We start from the raw sequence: 17,359 nt of genomic DNA on the forward strand, positions 1-17,359 counted from the left end.
TGAAAATTTTCTAGATTTCTTTATCCGTTTCCAGATTCGAAGTTGCCCTACTCGCGCACTTGAAATACGGGCGTATTATGTGATATGAGGCAAAAATGTAGTTTATAACGTGACGTAGCACGAAAAAATGTGATGTAAAATGTCTTCGTTATAATTAGAAGGGTCCCGGGAACTCCACGTTGTACTGAAGCGCATGCAAAATTCTGGTGCGCCTAAAATCCGGTCTGAGGTGTAAAATTAGTTTTGCGTTATTTAGATTTCACATGCGTAAACAAACAAAATGTTGCTGATCCATCAAGTTCTTTTCGTATGAGTGATATGCCCGCTGTGGCAAGAAAAGAAGGAAACCAGCGGAAAAATGCTCGTATCGGAGCAGAAAAAAGGCTAATATGCTCCTCTATATTAAGAGACTCTGATTGCATAGTGGGATACCAGCTGCCTCATTCTGCCTTCCTCAGCATCTTTAAAAATGTTCGCAAAAATATTGGGATGCGCACATATTCGTGCTTTTTATACTGAGAGATAACGAGACAGTGGCAGTCGGAAAGAGACGGAGAAGTAATACACTACTGGCCATTAAAATTACTACACCACGAAGATGACGTGCTAAAGGTGCGAAATTTAACTGTCAGGAAGAAGATGCTGTGATATGCAAATGATTAGCTTTTCAGAGCATTCACACAAGGTTGGCGCCGGTGGCGACACCTACAACGTGCTGACATGAGGAAAGTTTCCAACCGATTTCTCATATACAAACAGCAGTCGACCGGCGTTGCCTGGTGAAACGTTGTTGTGATGTCTCGTGTAAGGAGGAGAAATGTGTACCATCACGTTTCCGACTTTGATAACATCTACATCTACATCTACATTGATACTCCGCAAGCCACCCAACGGTGTGTGGCGGAGGGCACTTTACGTGCCACTGTCATTACCTCCCTTTCCTGTTCCAGTCGCGTATGGTTCGCGGGAAGAACGACTGACTGAAAGCCTCCGTGCGCGCTCTAATCTCTCTAATTTTACATTCGTGATCTCCTCGGGAGGTGTAAGTAGGGGGAAGCAATATATTCGATACCTCATCCAGAAACGCACCCTCTCGAAACCTGGCGAGCAAGCTACACCGCGATGCAGAGCGCCTCTCTTGCAGAGTCTGCCACTTGAGTTTATTAAACATCTCCGTAACGCTATCACGGTTACAAAATAACCCTGTGACGAAACGCGCCGCTCTTCTTTGGATCTTCTCTATCTCCTCCGTCAGACCGATCTGGTACGGATCCCACACTGATGAGCAATACTCAAGTATAGGTCGAACGAGTGTTTTGTAAGCCACCTCCTTTGTTGATGGACTACATTTTCTAAGCACTCTCCCAATGAATCTCAACCTGGTACCCGCCTTACCAACAATTAATTTTATATGATCATTCCACTTCAAATCGTTCCGCACGCATACTCCCAGATATTTTACAGAAGTAACTGCTACCAGTGTTTGTTCCGCTATCATATAATCATACAATAAAGGATCCTTCTTTCTATGTATTCGCAATACATTACATTTGTCTATGTTAAGGGTCAGTTGCCACTCCCTGCACCAAGTGCCTATCCGCTGCAGATCTTCCTGCATTTCGCTACAATTTTCTAATGCTGCAACTTCTCTGTATACTACAGCATCATCCGCGAAAAGCCGCATGGAACTTCTGACACTATCTACTAAGTCATTTATATATATTGTGAAAAGCAATGGTCCCATAACACTCCCCTGTGGCACGCCAGAGGTTACTTTAACGTCTGTAGACGTCTCTCCATTGATAACAACATGCTGTGTTCTGTTTGCTAAAAACTCTTCAATCCAGCCACACAGCTGGTCTGATATTCCGTAGGCTCTTACTTTGTTTATCAGGCGACAGTGCGGAACTGTATCGAACGCCTTCCGGAAGTCAAGAAAAATAGCATCTACCTTGGAGCCTGTATCTAATATTTTCTGGGTCTCATGAACAAATAAGGCGAGTTGGGTCTCACACGATCGCTGTTTCCGGAAACCATGTTGATTCCTACATAGTAGATTCTGGGTTTCCAGAAATGATATGATACACGAGCAAAAAACATGTTCTAAAATTCTACAAGAGATCGACGTAAGAGATATAGGTCTATAGTTTTGCGCATCTGCTCGACGACCCTTCTTGAAGACTGGGACTATCTGTGCTCTTTTCCAATCATTTGGAACCCTCCGTTCCTCTAGAGACTTGCGGTACACGGCTGTTAGAAGGGGGGCAAGTTCTTTCGCGTACTCTGTGTAGAATCGAATTGGTATCCCGTCAGGTCCAGTGGACTTTCCTCTATTGAGTGATTCCAGGTCGGATTGTAGCCTAACGCGATTGCGGTTTATCGTACCGCGACATTGCTGCTGGCGTTGGTCGAGATCCAATGACTCTCAGCATAATATGGAATCGGTGGGTTCAGGAGGATAATATGGAACGCCGTGCTGGATCCCAATGGCCTCGTATCACAAGCAGGCGAGATGAGAGGCATCTTATCCGCATGGTTGTAACGGATCGTGCAGCCACGTCTCGATCTCTGAGTCAACAGATGGGGACGGTTGCAAGACAACAACCATCTGCACGAACAGTTCGACTATCAGTTCGGAGACGATGGGTGCGGTTGCCCTTGACGCTGCATCACAGACAGGAGCGCTTACGATGGTGTACTCAACGACGAACCTTGGTGCACGAATGGCAAAACGTCATTTTTTCGGATGAATCCAGGCTCTGTTTACAGCATCATGATGGTCGCATCCGTATTTGGCGACATCGCGGTGAACACACATTGGAAGCGTGTATTCGTCATCGCTATACTGGCGTATCACACGGCGTGATGGTATGGAGTGCCATTGGTTACACGTCTCGGTCACCTCTTGTTCGCATTGACGGCAGTTTGAACAGTGGACGTTACATTTCAGATGTGTTACGACCCGTGGCTCTACCCTTCATTCGATCTCTGCGAAACCCTACATTTCAGCAGGATAATGCACGACCGCATGTTGCAGGGCCTATACTGGCCTTTCTGGATACAGAAAATCTTCGACTGCTGCCCTGGTCAGCACATTCTCAACATCTCTCACCAATAGAAAACGTCTGGTCAATGGTGGCCGAGCAACTGGCTCGTCAGAATACGCCAGTCACTACTCTTGATGAACCGTCGTGTCGTGCTGAAGCTGCATTGGCAGCTGTACCTGTACACGCCATCCAAGCTCTGTTTGACTGAATGCCGAGGCGTATCAAGGCCGTTATTACGGCCAGAGGTGGTTGTTCTGGGTACTGATTTCTCAGGATCTATGCACAAAAATTGCGTGAAAATGTAATCACATGTCAGTTCTAGTATAATATAATTGTCAAATGAATACCACTTTATCATCTGCATTTGTTTTTGGTGTTGCAATTTTAATGGCCATTAGTGTAAATATTGGAAGTTGGCAGACAATGGTTGTGGTATAGAAGGAAGGAAGGAAACAATAGTAGTGTGAGAGAAAGAGAGGTACACAGTGACAGTGGGACATAGTTGAACAGTAACAGAACAGTGCCAAGAAGAGAGAGAAGTAGAGAGAGCCAGTGGGAGAGCAATAAAGAAAAGGAGAAAGTGGAAGTGGCTGAGAGCCGTTGGTAATGAAAGACAGAGTATATGACAATGACAACAAGGAAGAGAGAGATAGTGACAGTAAGAACAGAAAGCAGAAGCGGGAAAGAGTGAATGGTAAAGAAGAAGGAAGAGAGAACAAAAGGGAGACAGTAATAGTGAGAGGAGACAGCAGTAGTAGGACAGAAGGAAGGGGACTGTGCCTGTGAGATGGCAAACAATGACGGTTAGAGAGGCACAGAGAGAGATAATGACTGTGAACTGGGATGAATGAGTGGGTGAGAATGGACAAGTGAGAGTGGATGGGTATGAACGACGTACAGCGGTGCAGTAGTGGGTGTGAGCGAGCTACAGCTAGGGCTGCCTTTGGGAGTGGGAAGTGAGTTTCATGTTAAAAAGAGGGTGAATATGTTTATATGCCAATATTTTTGCCAAAATTTTTAAAGGTGCTGAGGAAGGTAGGATGAGGCAGCTCGTAGTACACTTTCCACAAAGAGTCTTTTAATAAAAGGAGGATATTCGTCTTTTTTGTGCTCCGATAGGAGTATTTTTACGCTGGTACTAGTAATGAACGGAATTTCTCTACACGCAAATTAAGTTACATCTGCTGACAAATGGCAATTCGTCGTGTGCTGGATTGCTGACTGCTACCATGAGACATTTATATAGAAGGGCGATATAAACGAAATGGCTCACGATTTTTCACAATCTTTCTACTGGTTAACTATTTTCTGCATTGTGAATATGTGTGCTCACAAACAAGGAGGTTGCCTCACTGCACAACTGAACGCTGTAAGCGAAAGGCTAAGACATATTTTTAAAAAAATGGTTCAAATGGCTCTGAACACTATGGGGCTTAACAGCTATGGTCATCAGTCCCCTAGAACTTAGAACTAATTAAACCTAACTAACCTAAGGACATCAGACAACACCCAGTCATCACGAGGCAGAGAAAATCCCTGACCCCGCCGGGAATCGAACCCGGGAACCCGGGCGCGGGAACGCTACCGCACGACCACGAGCTGCGGACCGTTTTAGTTGCATTCAAGGACCGGTACCACCATATGCTGCTTACAGATATTGCATATGGAGGCCCCATTTCTTTTAGTTGCGCTGAATTTATGAAAGTGTGTGTTGTGTGACTATTTTCTATTTAATTTACGAGTCAGATTGCTTTACTAAATTTCTTATATTCTGCATCAAAGTGTCGCGGCTTATTTCTCATTCTCTCTTGTGTCACTTCACAGAGACACAAAAACACCCACACACCTTTCCAGGGGATCCGTTGTTAGAATTTCATAGATCTTTCGAAGACCTACGATTATGTAAGGTAGCAGGTATAGACCATATTGCTTGTAAATTTCTAAAATCATCGTGGGAAATGGCAATCAAACAATTATTCAAGCTGGTGTGTAGAATCTATTAGACTGGAGACATACCATCAGACTACTCGGAAAAGTATCGTCCAAGAACCCACGAAGATAACAAGAGCAAATAACATCCAGTCACACGGTCACCTTTTAACATGTTACGCACCCTAACTGCTGAAAAAAATAGTACACAGTAAAATACAAAAGAAGACTACCTATTAGGATTGTGCGAGCGTGGTGTGCGAACTGTGATTAGTTTCAGTTATAATTCCAGTTTCCCAGTTTGAATGTGCATGTGCTTGCGTTTCTTATGTTAGTTATCTTTCTGTTTCATTAATTTCATCTGTATTGCGTAATTTCTATCCGTTAATACGTGTATCTTTGTCCAACCCCATGTGTTCGTCGTTGGTTTGGAGAGCCTCCAGTTCTCGGAATCTGCTTCATCTTGCAATTCTTTCACCTGATTAACTGACTTTTCGGAATTTTCATATTGTTTCTTGGTCTGGCTCTGTGTGGCTAACGCCACACGTTTGAAAAACGAACGAGCCTTCAGCTCGTCGGTTTTCAGTTCTTGTTTTGTATCAGTAGGGCATAAATTACGTTGCCTTCACATGTGTGTTGTGTCTTACATGAATTCCCGACCTGATTTGCATTTCGGATCGTGACTCTCACTCAGTTCGATGGCTTCAGGTTTCCGTGTTGTACGTCAGGCCGATGGAGCAAGCTTTTGCCGAAAATGTGTGTCTGTGGTGCACGTCTCGTTTATTTAGTTTCTTTTCTATCTTCCGCTTGGTGTTAGTATGAATGCGAGGTGCTTGTATGATTCTTTACCAACATGTTATTCCTATTTAGTATTTTATGAGAGCTTAATGCTTTAAAAGCCCATCAGGCAAGGTATCCGATTATTTGTTGCAGTCGCGTGATTATTTTAGGCAGGCCTCAGCAACCATTATGTTTTTATATAAATGTGTAGTGTTTCCTAATTGTTTGCAGAAAATATATGTTCAGCCACGTTGAATTGAATTTCACTGTTACTGCTGATAATTTATCCCACACATCATAATCTTTGTTCCATGGGATACATCCCATAGCCTTTACCCTTGTGAGAATGTATACAGGTCCATTCATTTATTAAGTAAAGATTTATTTTGTAAAGTAGTCAACACAGGAACAGAATGGCTGTTTGATTAATGATAGATTTAAGCTGTTAGTCATCTACTTTCAGCTTGCCCCTTAATCAAAGGACCAGTATTTTGAATCTGCACTATTTGTCGATTAAAGGCGTCTCCTCTGCTTGTTGAATGCAAATTAGTTACTATTGAGTAAGAAAATTACATGTTGCTGGAGATCCTTTTCACTGATCCTAAGCCTTGTACAGCAACTGCACCACTTGCTCATTCAATCTATTAATTACAAATAAAATATTTGATATCATCGATTATTTTATTTAATGGCGACCCTGAACAAAATCTGTATCGAATATGTCTCTTAACTGAGTAACATGCATAAAGCAAAATAACTTAAATTGTCATTCCAGTATATAGTTTCATCATTTTATCATCATTTATCGCTAAACGGAACAAAGTGGGAACAAAGAATAGCTTCCAGAGTGGGATTAAAATTCAGGATGAAAGTGTATCAATGAGACAATACACTGACGACATTGTTACCATCCGTGACAGGAAGTATTTTAGGACCTGTTGAATGGAATGAGCCGCGCGGGATTAGCCGAGCGGTCTCAGGCGCTGCAGTCATGGAGACTGCTGGTTCGAGCGGTCTCAGGCGCTGCAGTCATGGAGACGGCTGGTTCGAGTCCTCCCTCGGGCATGGGTGTGTGTGTTTGTCCTTAGGATAATTTAGTTTGTGTGCAAGCTTAGGGACTGATGACCTTAGCGATTAAGTCCCATAAGGTTTCACACACATTTGAACATTTGAATGGAATGAGCAGTCTAAGGAGCACACCCTATGGACTGAAAGAACATCAAAGTAAGAAGAAAATAATGAGGAACAGCAGAAATGAGATTATAGGCAAAGTTGACGTCAAAATTAGGGACCGCAAAGTAGATGAAGTGAAGAAACTGTACTACTTTGAACTCAGAATGATGCAGGACGGACAAAGCGGGGAGGATACAAAACGTAGACTAGGACCTTTCCTGCTAAAAGCAGTTTACTGATATCGGACCAAGGCGATAGATTGACGAAGAAATTTCTGAGAATATACGACTGGAGGACAGAATTGTGTGAAAGTGAATCACAGGCTGTGGAAGAAGAAGGAAACTGAAGCGTTTGAGACGTGCTATTACAGAAGGGTGTTGAAAATCAAGTGGAATGATAATAAATCAGGAGGTTCTGTGCAGAATCGATGAAGAAAGGAATGTTTAGGGAACACTGTATAGAAGAAGGGACAGGATGATAGAACATGTGTTAATCTGGGGAAATAACTTCCATGGTCCTAGAAGGTGCTGCAGAGGCCAAAAACCGTAGGGAAAGACAAATAAGAGAACAAATAAGTGAGGATATGGATATGTTTGCTACTCTGAGATTAAGAAGATGGCACAGGAAACTAAGCCATCTCCAGGCGTATCAAACCAGTCAGTACACTGCTAACCCCAAAACAAAACAAAAAATATATTTAAAAAAGATATACCTTTCTTACGACAGAATAATTTTCTGATTTGTTTCAGTTTTCTGATTTGTTTCTTAACAACAGTTACGTAAAATTTTATGACGCATTTGTTAATTCCTACATTGACTGAGATTGTTGAGGAGAGTACCTGTTACGGAGTTGTACTGTGTTATGACTTTCACTAACACTGGTCACTGTGGTTAGGTTGGTACTGGCCAAGTAAACGGTAAATAAGTTATCACTATGAATAATCTTTCGAAAGGAATTTGAGCTAAGAAGCGTACAGTCGATGTTACGAAAGCAGCATGGTGGAAATAAATGTGATTTTCTTTTTGTGACTTAATTTGCTGAAAGTACTGCTTCTGAAATCGTTCTGACAAAAAATATCTGTACATATATGAGTACGTGTGCTAGAAGACCCTCCTCAGAACTGTTACGTCCCTAGTTAAAGTTACGTCACTAATTAAAGTGTGTAACGTGAAATTACACAGTTATACTACTATCGATTATACAAACTTCTCAGCGAATTCTGTGTTATATTGGTGACCAATATAGCGCAGAACAGACAAGTTGTTCTTAATGATTATTGGTGCAATACTTACTGTTCGGTGTGGTTAGGTTAGAACTGCGCATTGTGACTGCAGTACATCCTATAGAGCCCCTCAAAGTGAAGGTAAGAGTCCGTTTAGTTTAAGTAAGTGGTTCCACAAGCTGATGGTCTTGAATATCAGTAAGAGAAACATGTCCGTGGAGCTCTCAGGTCCAAATTAAACATTCTGGAACTACTTTCGATTACATGTTTGGTTCAAATGGTTCAAATGGCTCTAAGCACTATGGGATTAACATCTGAGGTCATCGGTCCCCTAGACTTAAAACTGCTTAAACCTAACTAACTTAAGGACAACACACACAGCCATGCCCGAGGCATGCGACCGTAGCAACAGCGCGGTTCCGGACTGAAGCGCCTAGAACCGCTCGGCCACAGTGGCCGGCTCATGATTGGTAATTTCAAAGCTAATCGAGCTATAATGGATGTTGTGATGAACTTGCAGGAACACAAACTACTCTCGCTCATCATATTGTACTTGATGTGACCACTCAATTGCGTTATGTTCGATTGCAAGTGTTAAACTATTTCATGTTCTGAGTGTATGTGTATCTTGTTTTGACAGGAGACATAATGTGGCAATGAGTGTCCTGTGATTCTAAAACTGGTCAAGGTGCAAATAAAACGTTAAATATAATTTAATTACTGGTCGGAGTTTTCACAGAAATCGTCAGCTCATTTACTACATTCGAAGTCTTCAGCGTCGAAAATGGATACGATAAACTTTGTTGTTTCACCTGTCTTGATAGTTTCACGTCTAAAGTAGCAGTATTTAGTTGCCAAATAGATGTTTTTGTTTAACCTCGGTAGGATATTCATTTACTGAGTAGACAGGTGTAATTTTCCTGTAGGGCATGCGGAAGGTAATGGACACGAGGGTACACAATTGTTTCAAACGCCGTTTACACACAGAGGACAGCCTAGACACGTGACCTTGTTTGCTGTTTGCTTTTGCTAATACAGGATCCGTAGCACCACAGATGTAGATCGAGTTAGATCGAAAATCGCTGGTATGCCTTCATGTACCCGTATTATTATCAACGCATGTAGGGTGTCTCGCCTACCGATCACCGTCTTCGGGAAACCTTTTGCCGGTGGTTTGTTGTGCAAACAGCCAATCCGTTATTTGTATCGCGAGACTCGAAACTTCCTGGCACGTAAAACCCGAGTGTCGATCAAAACCTCGAACCTTCCGCGGTCGAGCACTCTATCGCATGAGCTATCCAAGCATGATTCATGACCGCGGCGTTAAGTCTTGCTTACATACGAGGCAACATGTGGAAGAGATGGAGTAGCAGCTTTTCTCAACCAACGTTTGTGAGTGGGTTGAGACACTCATGCAATAAATCAGGTTAGACACCAGTATGAGCTAATGGGCTGAAATTGTAGGTGACAGTGTGATACATTCTCTACATCTACATCTACATCTACATCTGCATTTATACTCCGCAAGCCACCCAACGGTGTGTGGCGGAGGGCACTTTACGTGCCACTGTCATTACCTTCCTTTCCTGTTCCAGTCGCGTATGGTTCGCGGGAAGAACGACTGTCTGAAAGCCTCCGTGCGCGCTCTAATCTCTCTAATTTTACATTCGTGATCTCCTCGGGAGGTATAAGTAGGGGGAAGCAATATATTCGATACCTCATCCAGAAACGCACCCTCTCGAAACCCGGCGAGCAAGCTACACCGCGATGCAGAGCGCCTCTCTTGCAGAGTCTGCCACTTGAGTTTATTAAACATCTCCGTCACGCTATCACGGTTACCAAATAACCCTGTAACGAAACGCGCCGCTCTTCTTTGGATCTTCTCTATCTCCTCCGTCAAACCGATCTGGTACGGATCCCACACTGATGAGCAATACTCAAGTATAGGTCGAACGAGTGTTTTGTAAGCCATCTCCTTTGTTGATGGACTACATTTTCTAAGCACTCTCCCAATGAATCTCAACCTGGTACCCGCCTTACCAACAATTAATTTTATATGATCATTGCACTTCAAATCGTTCGCACGCATACTCCCAGATATTTTACAGATGTAACTGCTACCAGTGTTTGTTCCGCTATCATATAATCATACAATAAAGGATCCTTCTTTCTATGTATTCGCAATACATTACATTTGTCTATGTTAAGGACAGTTGCACCAAGTGCCTATCCGCTGCAGATCTTCCTGCATTTCGCTACAATTTTCTAATGCTGCAACTTCTCTGTACACTACAGCATCATCCGCGAAAAGCCGCATGGAACTTCCGACACTATCTACTATGTCATTTATATATATTGTGAAAAGCAATGGTCCCATAACACTCCCCTGTGGCACGCCAGAGGTTACTTTAACGTCTGTAGACGTCTCTCCATTGATAACAACATGCTGTGTTCTGTTTGCTCCCAGCAAGTGCTACAGGTTCTGTGTAAAAGAACGTTAGACAGAACATTCTTTCTTCTGCAAATAAATGGAAGCATGCCGTTCATGCGTGATGGGGCTCTGACACATTTCAGTCACGCTGCTAGAGAAGTACTGGATGATATCTGTACTGGCAGGTGGATAGGAGGCCCGTAAGTTCTCCCGACATCCGTCATCATAATATCAATACGTGAACATCGAACACTGAGGTACCGATTTTTAATATTAATTACGCAAGGAAACTAAGAAGCGTATATAATTCGGAAGGTACTTATCCATAGATGTGCACAAACAAACAAAGAAAAGTATGGGTGTTAGTAGACGTTAAGAGAGGTAGAAGGAAGCTGACATACACACATAAGAAAAGTTTTCCTCTGTCTCACCCACTGCTACCGACTTCTACCTCGCGTATCGATCAGATGCTATGGCAGCAATGACACACGGAAGTAATAACGTTTAGTGAAATCACATTCCAGAAACTTTCTAAATGTTGCAGACTGTTCATATGCAGTAACACACATTTACCTGACAGCTATAATACCAGAACTGTTAGGTCGTTGACGTTCTCAGCAGTGGAAAACAAAACATCGTAGTAAAGAAGTTTTCTTAGGCAACGCAGACTGTACATAACATTGTTTAGTGCGTCGTTTTACCGCTTACTTTTGTCTAGGAGTAAACGGATGTAGTTCTGTCTTCATTTTCCGCCGTTACCATATAATTTGAAGTTACTAATTTTCAATTTTGTCGTTTCAAGCCGGCCGCGGTGGTCTCGCGGTTCTAGGCGCGCAGTCCGGGACCGCGTGACCGCTACGGTCGCAGGTTCGAATCCTGCCTCGGGCATGGATGTGTGTGATGTCCTTAGGTTAGTTAGGTTTAAGTAGTTCTAAGTTCTAGGGGGACTGATGACCACAGCAGTTGAGTCCCATAGTGCTCAGAGCCATTTGAACCATTTTTTTTGTCGTTTCAAATAGCTACGACATCCCTTATTATATGGAAACCATATTTCTTTTACGCTATGACTCGAAGAACACTAACAGGTCGGTCTGACAGACAAAGAGGTAGAGAGAGAAAATTTTTGTGTGGACAAAGTAATAGGAATAATGTGGACATCGATAATGATTATCGTTGTTTTGAAATATACATTTAAATGTGCACTGAAAGGAATTCCAAATAATTTTGAGAGGTATAACTGCGATCTCATCAATTTACAGTGCAGATTTTGTAATGTAAAACAATTCGCGTCTGAAGTTACTTTACGTGATACAATAGCATTCACATTGTGTTGTCGCAAGAGAAAAGTTAATTTGCCGCCGTTAGCACTGTATCATGGACACACTTCAAATGACCAAACAGTTAAAAAGAAATCAAAGAATTAATTCAGTAATATTCGTAGCTTCAATGCAGCATTTGCTATAGTCAGTTCTAAGGCTAAAATTTCAGACACAGTTATCATGGAATGTATCACTTTAAATTGCAGGACATTTTTTGTACGTATAGTCGTTCACCATGTCACGCGCAGTTAAATTTTTATAATATCGAACCAACTGGTCGAATTTCAACGCTAGCTTGGATTATTATCTGTAAAGCCAGGCAAGAAAATTGTTTAATGCAACGCACGTTCCTAACGCAGAGAAGCTTCAGCACCCTGTCGTGGTGACCTGCGAAATCATTCGATGCCATACCGAACGTTTGAAAGGCTACATGTTTATCTAGACGCAAGTGCAGGACGTGCTGTGTTGTGGGCAGCTCCCTATAAAGACAGACTATACAACTAGTAGCCTAGACCGTACTTTTGCTAAGGCGGGAAGATGTACTTAAATTTTGTACTGAGTGAATTGAATCACAGTTTCTGTACAAGTTAACGTGAGGAGTGATGTATTCCCCTTCTGCTAAGTAATATTTTTGTTAATTTTAGTTTTCAAGAAGGATGGCCATTTTTTTATATTTTGTGTTTTTTCCCTGCCACTATATGTGCAGCGATACGTTCCAAACCCCTCCTGTCGTATTGTTCAGTAACTCTCTGCGAGTTGGTGATATGGCAAGGGGGCTTTCCACTGGGTAACATTCAGGAAAGGATCCGTTTCCAGCACTTGCCTTACAACGAAGAGACATCTTCCGAAAGCCTTGGCCGAAATCATTAGATTGGATCTATTTTTAATTTATTTCTGAGACAATTTGCGATCCGATGGATCGATAGATAAATCCAAATGAACTGGAATACCAACACGCGAAACATAAACGCTTCGAAGTTTTCCATCGACCTAATTGTTAAGAGGCCGACTTGTTAGATTTATTCAACGATCCTGCCGCCGTTTTTAAGAGGCTTCTGCAGTGAATGCTGAGCTGACGAAATGATAAGTGATATTTTTGCTTACGATAGCTCAGAGAGTCGATGTGTACACTACTGTAATTAAAATAATTAATCCAATTTCCGTCTGCGAGCGAAAATATATGCGTTAGCCGGCCGTAACACGGTGTTACAAATGGCTCCTGCATAAACTTCGTACCAACACATTCACTACTTGGGTCTTGGACATATAAATGTGCTGAAGAGTCTCATTCATAAACTCACGATATGAGTTTCTTACATAGTTGTCAAAAACGTCGTCAGCTATGTATATTAATTTCGAAGAAATTGTTAAGTTACTTCTTATATTGTTTTTCGAAATTAAGCTTGTGCTTTGAAATTAATGTCACATCTAATCCGATAGTAATGGATTGCTAAAGTGAAATCTGAATTAACGTTGTGGAGTTGTTGGATACTTGCTTAAAATCTTAATTATACATATAATAAGCTGCAATTGTCCTCTACTTATTACGGGACTGCCGCGAGTAATGAGTGTAATGGGCAGGGGCACTACGAATGTAGTGTGTGGACATTAAGTTGGGAAAGTGGGTCTCACGGGGAGCGTGCAAGGGATAAATTCCTGTGCCCTCGGTGGCTCAGATGGATAGAGCGTCTGCCATGTAAGCAGGAAATCCCGGGTTCGAGTCCCGGTCGGGGCAAACATTTTCAATTGTCCCCGTTGATATATATCAACGCCTGTCGACTGCGTAGGGTCTTGATTTAATTATCATTTCATTCTAGAGTGCTGCATGGTCACCGATGTATGTATGTAAATCGCGTCGGTGGCGGAGGGGGGGGGGGGGGGGGGGCTGGGAAACAGCGAAGTCATGGTCGTAATGCGAAAATGGAGCGATTTATCTGACGTCCCTTGGCGTTATCATTGGCTTTCGACCAAAAGTGGAAGCATTTCTGAAACCGCTAAATCAGTAAACTGTTCACGTGCCACCGTGGTTAAGGTCACCGTTCATGACGAAACTATGCTATCCAGAACAGGCTCTGAGGCAACTGTTGTGCACCACTGACCAAAAATAACAAGGGTGAACGACGGCTGGGAAGATGTGTACAGGTGAAAAGATGTAAAATTGTTGAGCAACTGACCGCCCACATAAACCAAGGGGCTACATACATTGTCTCCTCATCAACCGTTCAGTTAACGTTCTTGCATATGGGCCTCCGCATCAGGCGCCTTGTCGATGCAATCATGCTGATTGCTGCCCATTGCCGACAAAGGCTGGTATTTGCACGCCAGCACCGCAGCCCGACGTCCACTGAATGGTGACAGGTGGCCTTTTGAGATGAATCACGTTCCACGCTCACTCGGACAGATGGCTGTTGCCACGTGTGGCCCTGCAACAATCGTCGGAATGGTCAAGACCAAAGGAGGGAGTGTTATTGTCTGGCGAATGTTTTCGTGGCATTCCTTGGGTGATGTCGTCGTTCTGGAACGCACAGTCGATCAATACAAGTATGCATCTATCCTTGCGGACCATTTCCACCTCTACATGCTGTTTGTTTTTCCCTCGGAACTGTGGCATCTACCAGCAGGATAATGCAACGTGTCAAACATGTCACACAGCTTGCAGTGAACGTCCATGGTTCGAAGAGCACCAAGCTGAGTTGACTGTACTTCCCTGGCCACCAGACTCTCCGCATTTAAACCCAATCAGTGAGGCCACCTCGATCGGACTCTTCGCACCGTGGTTCCTCAACCGGGAAAACTAGGCAGCTTGCCACGGCACTGAAGTCACCATGGTTCCGCAGCCCCGTCGGTGCTTTCTGGAACATCATTCACTCTCTTCCTGCACGTCCTCGCTACAAAAGGTGGTTATCCATGCTTTTGACAGGTGGTCACATTTATGTACTCGACCGCATGCTACAGATTATGCTAACGGTTTCCCGAAGTCGTGGAACTGCTGCTATCAGTCCTAAACTATTGTGCAACCAACATTTTTGCAGTACTTTGCTACATCAAATTGTTGAGAGTTAAACTAGTTATATGTCCTTCCCAATTTGAATACTTACACGCATAGAGTACGTCGTCGCCGGCCGCGGTGGCCGTGCGGTTCTGGCGCTGCAGTCCGGAACCGCGGGACTGCTACGGTCGCAGGTTCGAATCCTGCCGTGGGCATGGGTATGTGTGATGTCCTTAGGTTAGTTAGGTTTAAGTAGTTCTAAGTTCTAGGGGACTTATGACCTAAGATATTGAGTCCCATAGTGCTCAGAGCCATTTGAACCATTTTTGAGAGTACGTCGCAATTGGTTAATGGAATTACATTCATGCTCATAAATTAAGGATAATGCTGATGCGTGTTGAAACAAAGCTCTGGTGGGCGGTTTGCGGGTTTAAATCACCTCGGGGTATGACCATGCGGTGCATTTGACCTGCGGTCGTCGCACGGTGGCGCTGGCAGCAGTCCACATACGCAGAGGCGTGTTGGTGCATTTCAGAGTACGGTGCAGCGAGTAAGTGTGCAGACATTTTCAGACGTGCTAATGGTGACTGTGTGTTGAAAATGGCTCAAAAAACACATATTGATGACGTTATGAGGAGTAGAACACTAGGGCGACTGGAGGCTGGTGAAACACAGCAGGTCGTAGCACGGGCCCTCCGTGTGCCACAAATTGTGATCTCAAGATTATGGCAACGATTCCAGAAGACAGGAAACGTGTCCAGGTGCTGCAGTACGGGGCGTCCACAGTGTACAACACCACAAGAAGATGGATATCTCACCATCAGTGCCCGCAGACGACCACGGAAAAAAAAAGTTTTGTCTCAAGTACAGATAGTGTTGAGGATCAGTGGACAAAGTTCAAAACCGTCGTACATAATGCGTTAGATGAGTATGTGCCAAGCAAGATCGTAAGAGATGGAAAAGAGCCACCGTGGTACAACAACCGAGTTAGAAAACTGCTGCGGAAGCAAAGGGAACTTCACAGCAAACATAAACATAGCCAAAGCCTTGCAGACAAACAAAAATTACGCAAAGCGAAATGTAGTGTGAGGAGGGCTATGCGAGAGGCGTTCAATGATTTCGAAAGTAAAGTTCTATGTACTGACTTGGCAGAAAATCCTAAGAAATTTTGCTCTTATGTCAAAGCGGTAGGTGGATCAAAACAAAATGTCCAGACACTCTGTGACCAAAATGGTACTGAAACAGAGGATGACAGACTAAAGGCCGAAATAATATCTTTTTCCAAAGATGTTTCACAAAGGAAGATTGCACTGTAGTTCCTTCTCTAGATTGTCGCACAAATGACAAAATGGTAGATATCGAAATAGACGACAGAGGCATAGAGAAACAATTAAAATCGCTCAAAAGAGGAAAGGCCTCTGGACCTGATGGGATACCAGTTCAATATTACACAGAGTACGCGAAGGAACTTGCCCCCCTTCTTGCAGCGGTGTACCGTAGGTCTCTAGAAGAGCGTAGCGTTCCAAAGGATTGGAAAAAGGCACTGGTCATCCCCGTTTTCAAGAAGGGACGTCGAGCAGATGTGCAGAACTATAGACCTATATCTCTAACGTCGATCAGTTGTAGAATTTTGGAACACGTATTGTGTTCGAGTATAATGACTTTTCTGGAGACTAAAAATCTACTCTGTAGGAATCAGCATGGGTTTCGAAAAAGACGGTCATGTGAAACCCAGCTCGCGCTATTCGTCCACGAGACTCAGAGGGCCATAGACACGGGTTCACAGGTAGATGCCGTGTTTCTTGACTTCCGCAAGGCGTTCGATACAGCTCCCCACAGTCGTTTAATGAACAAAGTAAGAGCATATGGACTATCAGACCAATTTTGTGATTGGATTGAGGAGTTCCTAGATAACAGGACGCAGCATGTCATTCTCAATGGAGAGAAGTCTTCCGAAGTAAGAGTGATTTCAGGTGTGCCGCAGGGGAGTGTCATAGGACCGTTGCTATTCACAATATACATAAATGACCTTGTGGATGACATCGGAAGTTCACTGAGGCTTTTTGCAGATGATGCTGTGGTGTATCGAGAGGTTGTAACAATGGAAAATTGTACTGAAATGCAGGAGGATCTGCAGCGAATTGACGCATGGTGCAGGGAATGGCAATTGAATCTCAATGTAGACAAGTGTAATGTGCTGCGAATACACAGAAAGATAGAACCTTTATCATTTAGCTACAAAATAGCAGGTCAGCAACTGGAAGCAGTTAATACCATAAATTATCTGGGAGTACGCATTAGGAGTGATTTAAAATGGAATGATCATATAATGTTGATCGTCGGTAAAGCAGATGCCAGACTGAGATTCATTGGAAGAATCCTAAGGAAATGCAATCCGAAAACAAAGGAAGTAGGTTACAGTACACTTGTTCGCCCACTGCTTGAATACTGCTCAGCAGTGTGGGATC

At 43.3% G+C, this 17,359-nt stretch overlaps 1 non-coding gene across 1 annotated transcript; it reads left to right on the forward strand.

The window, feature by feature from the left end:
* The first annotated feature begins 13,562 nt into the window (after nucleotides 1-13,562).
* Nucleotides 13,563-13,637, forward strand: Trnat-ugu (transfer RNA threonine (anticodon UGU)). Its single transcript has one exon. It is a non-coding gene; the product is annotated as a tRNA-Thr (tRNA).
* Nucleotides 13,638-17,359: the final 3,722 nt, after the last annotated feature.

This window comes from Schistocerca serialis, chromosome 2 (genome assembly GCF_023864345.2).
Source record: "Schistocerca serialis cubense isolate TAMUIC-IGC-003099 chromosome 2, iqSchSeri2.2, whole genome shotgun sequence".
NCBI classification, from domain to species: Eukaryota; Metazoa; Arthropoda; class Insecta; order Orthoptera; family Acrididae; genus Schistocerca; species Schistocerca serialis.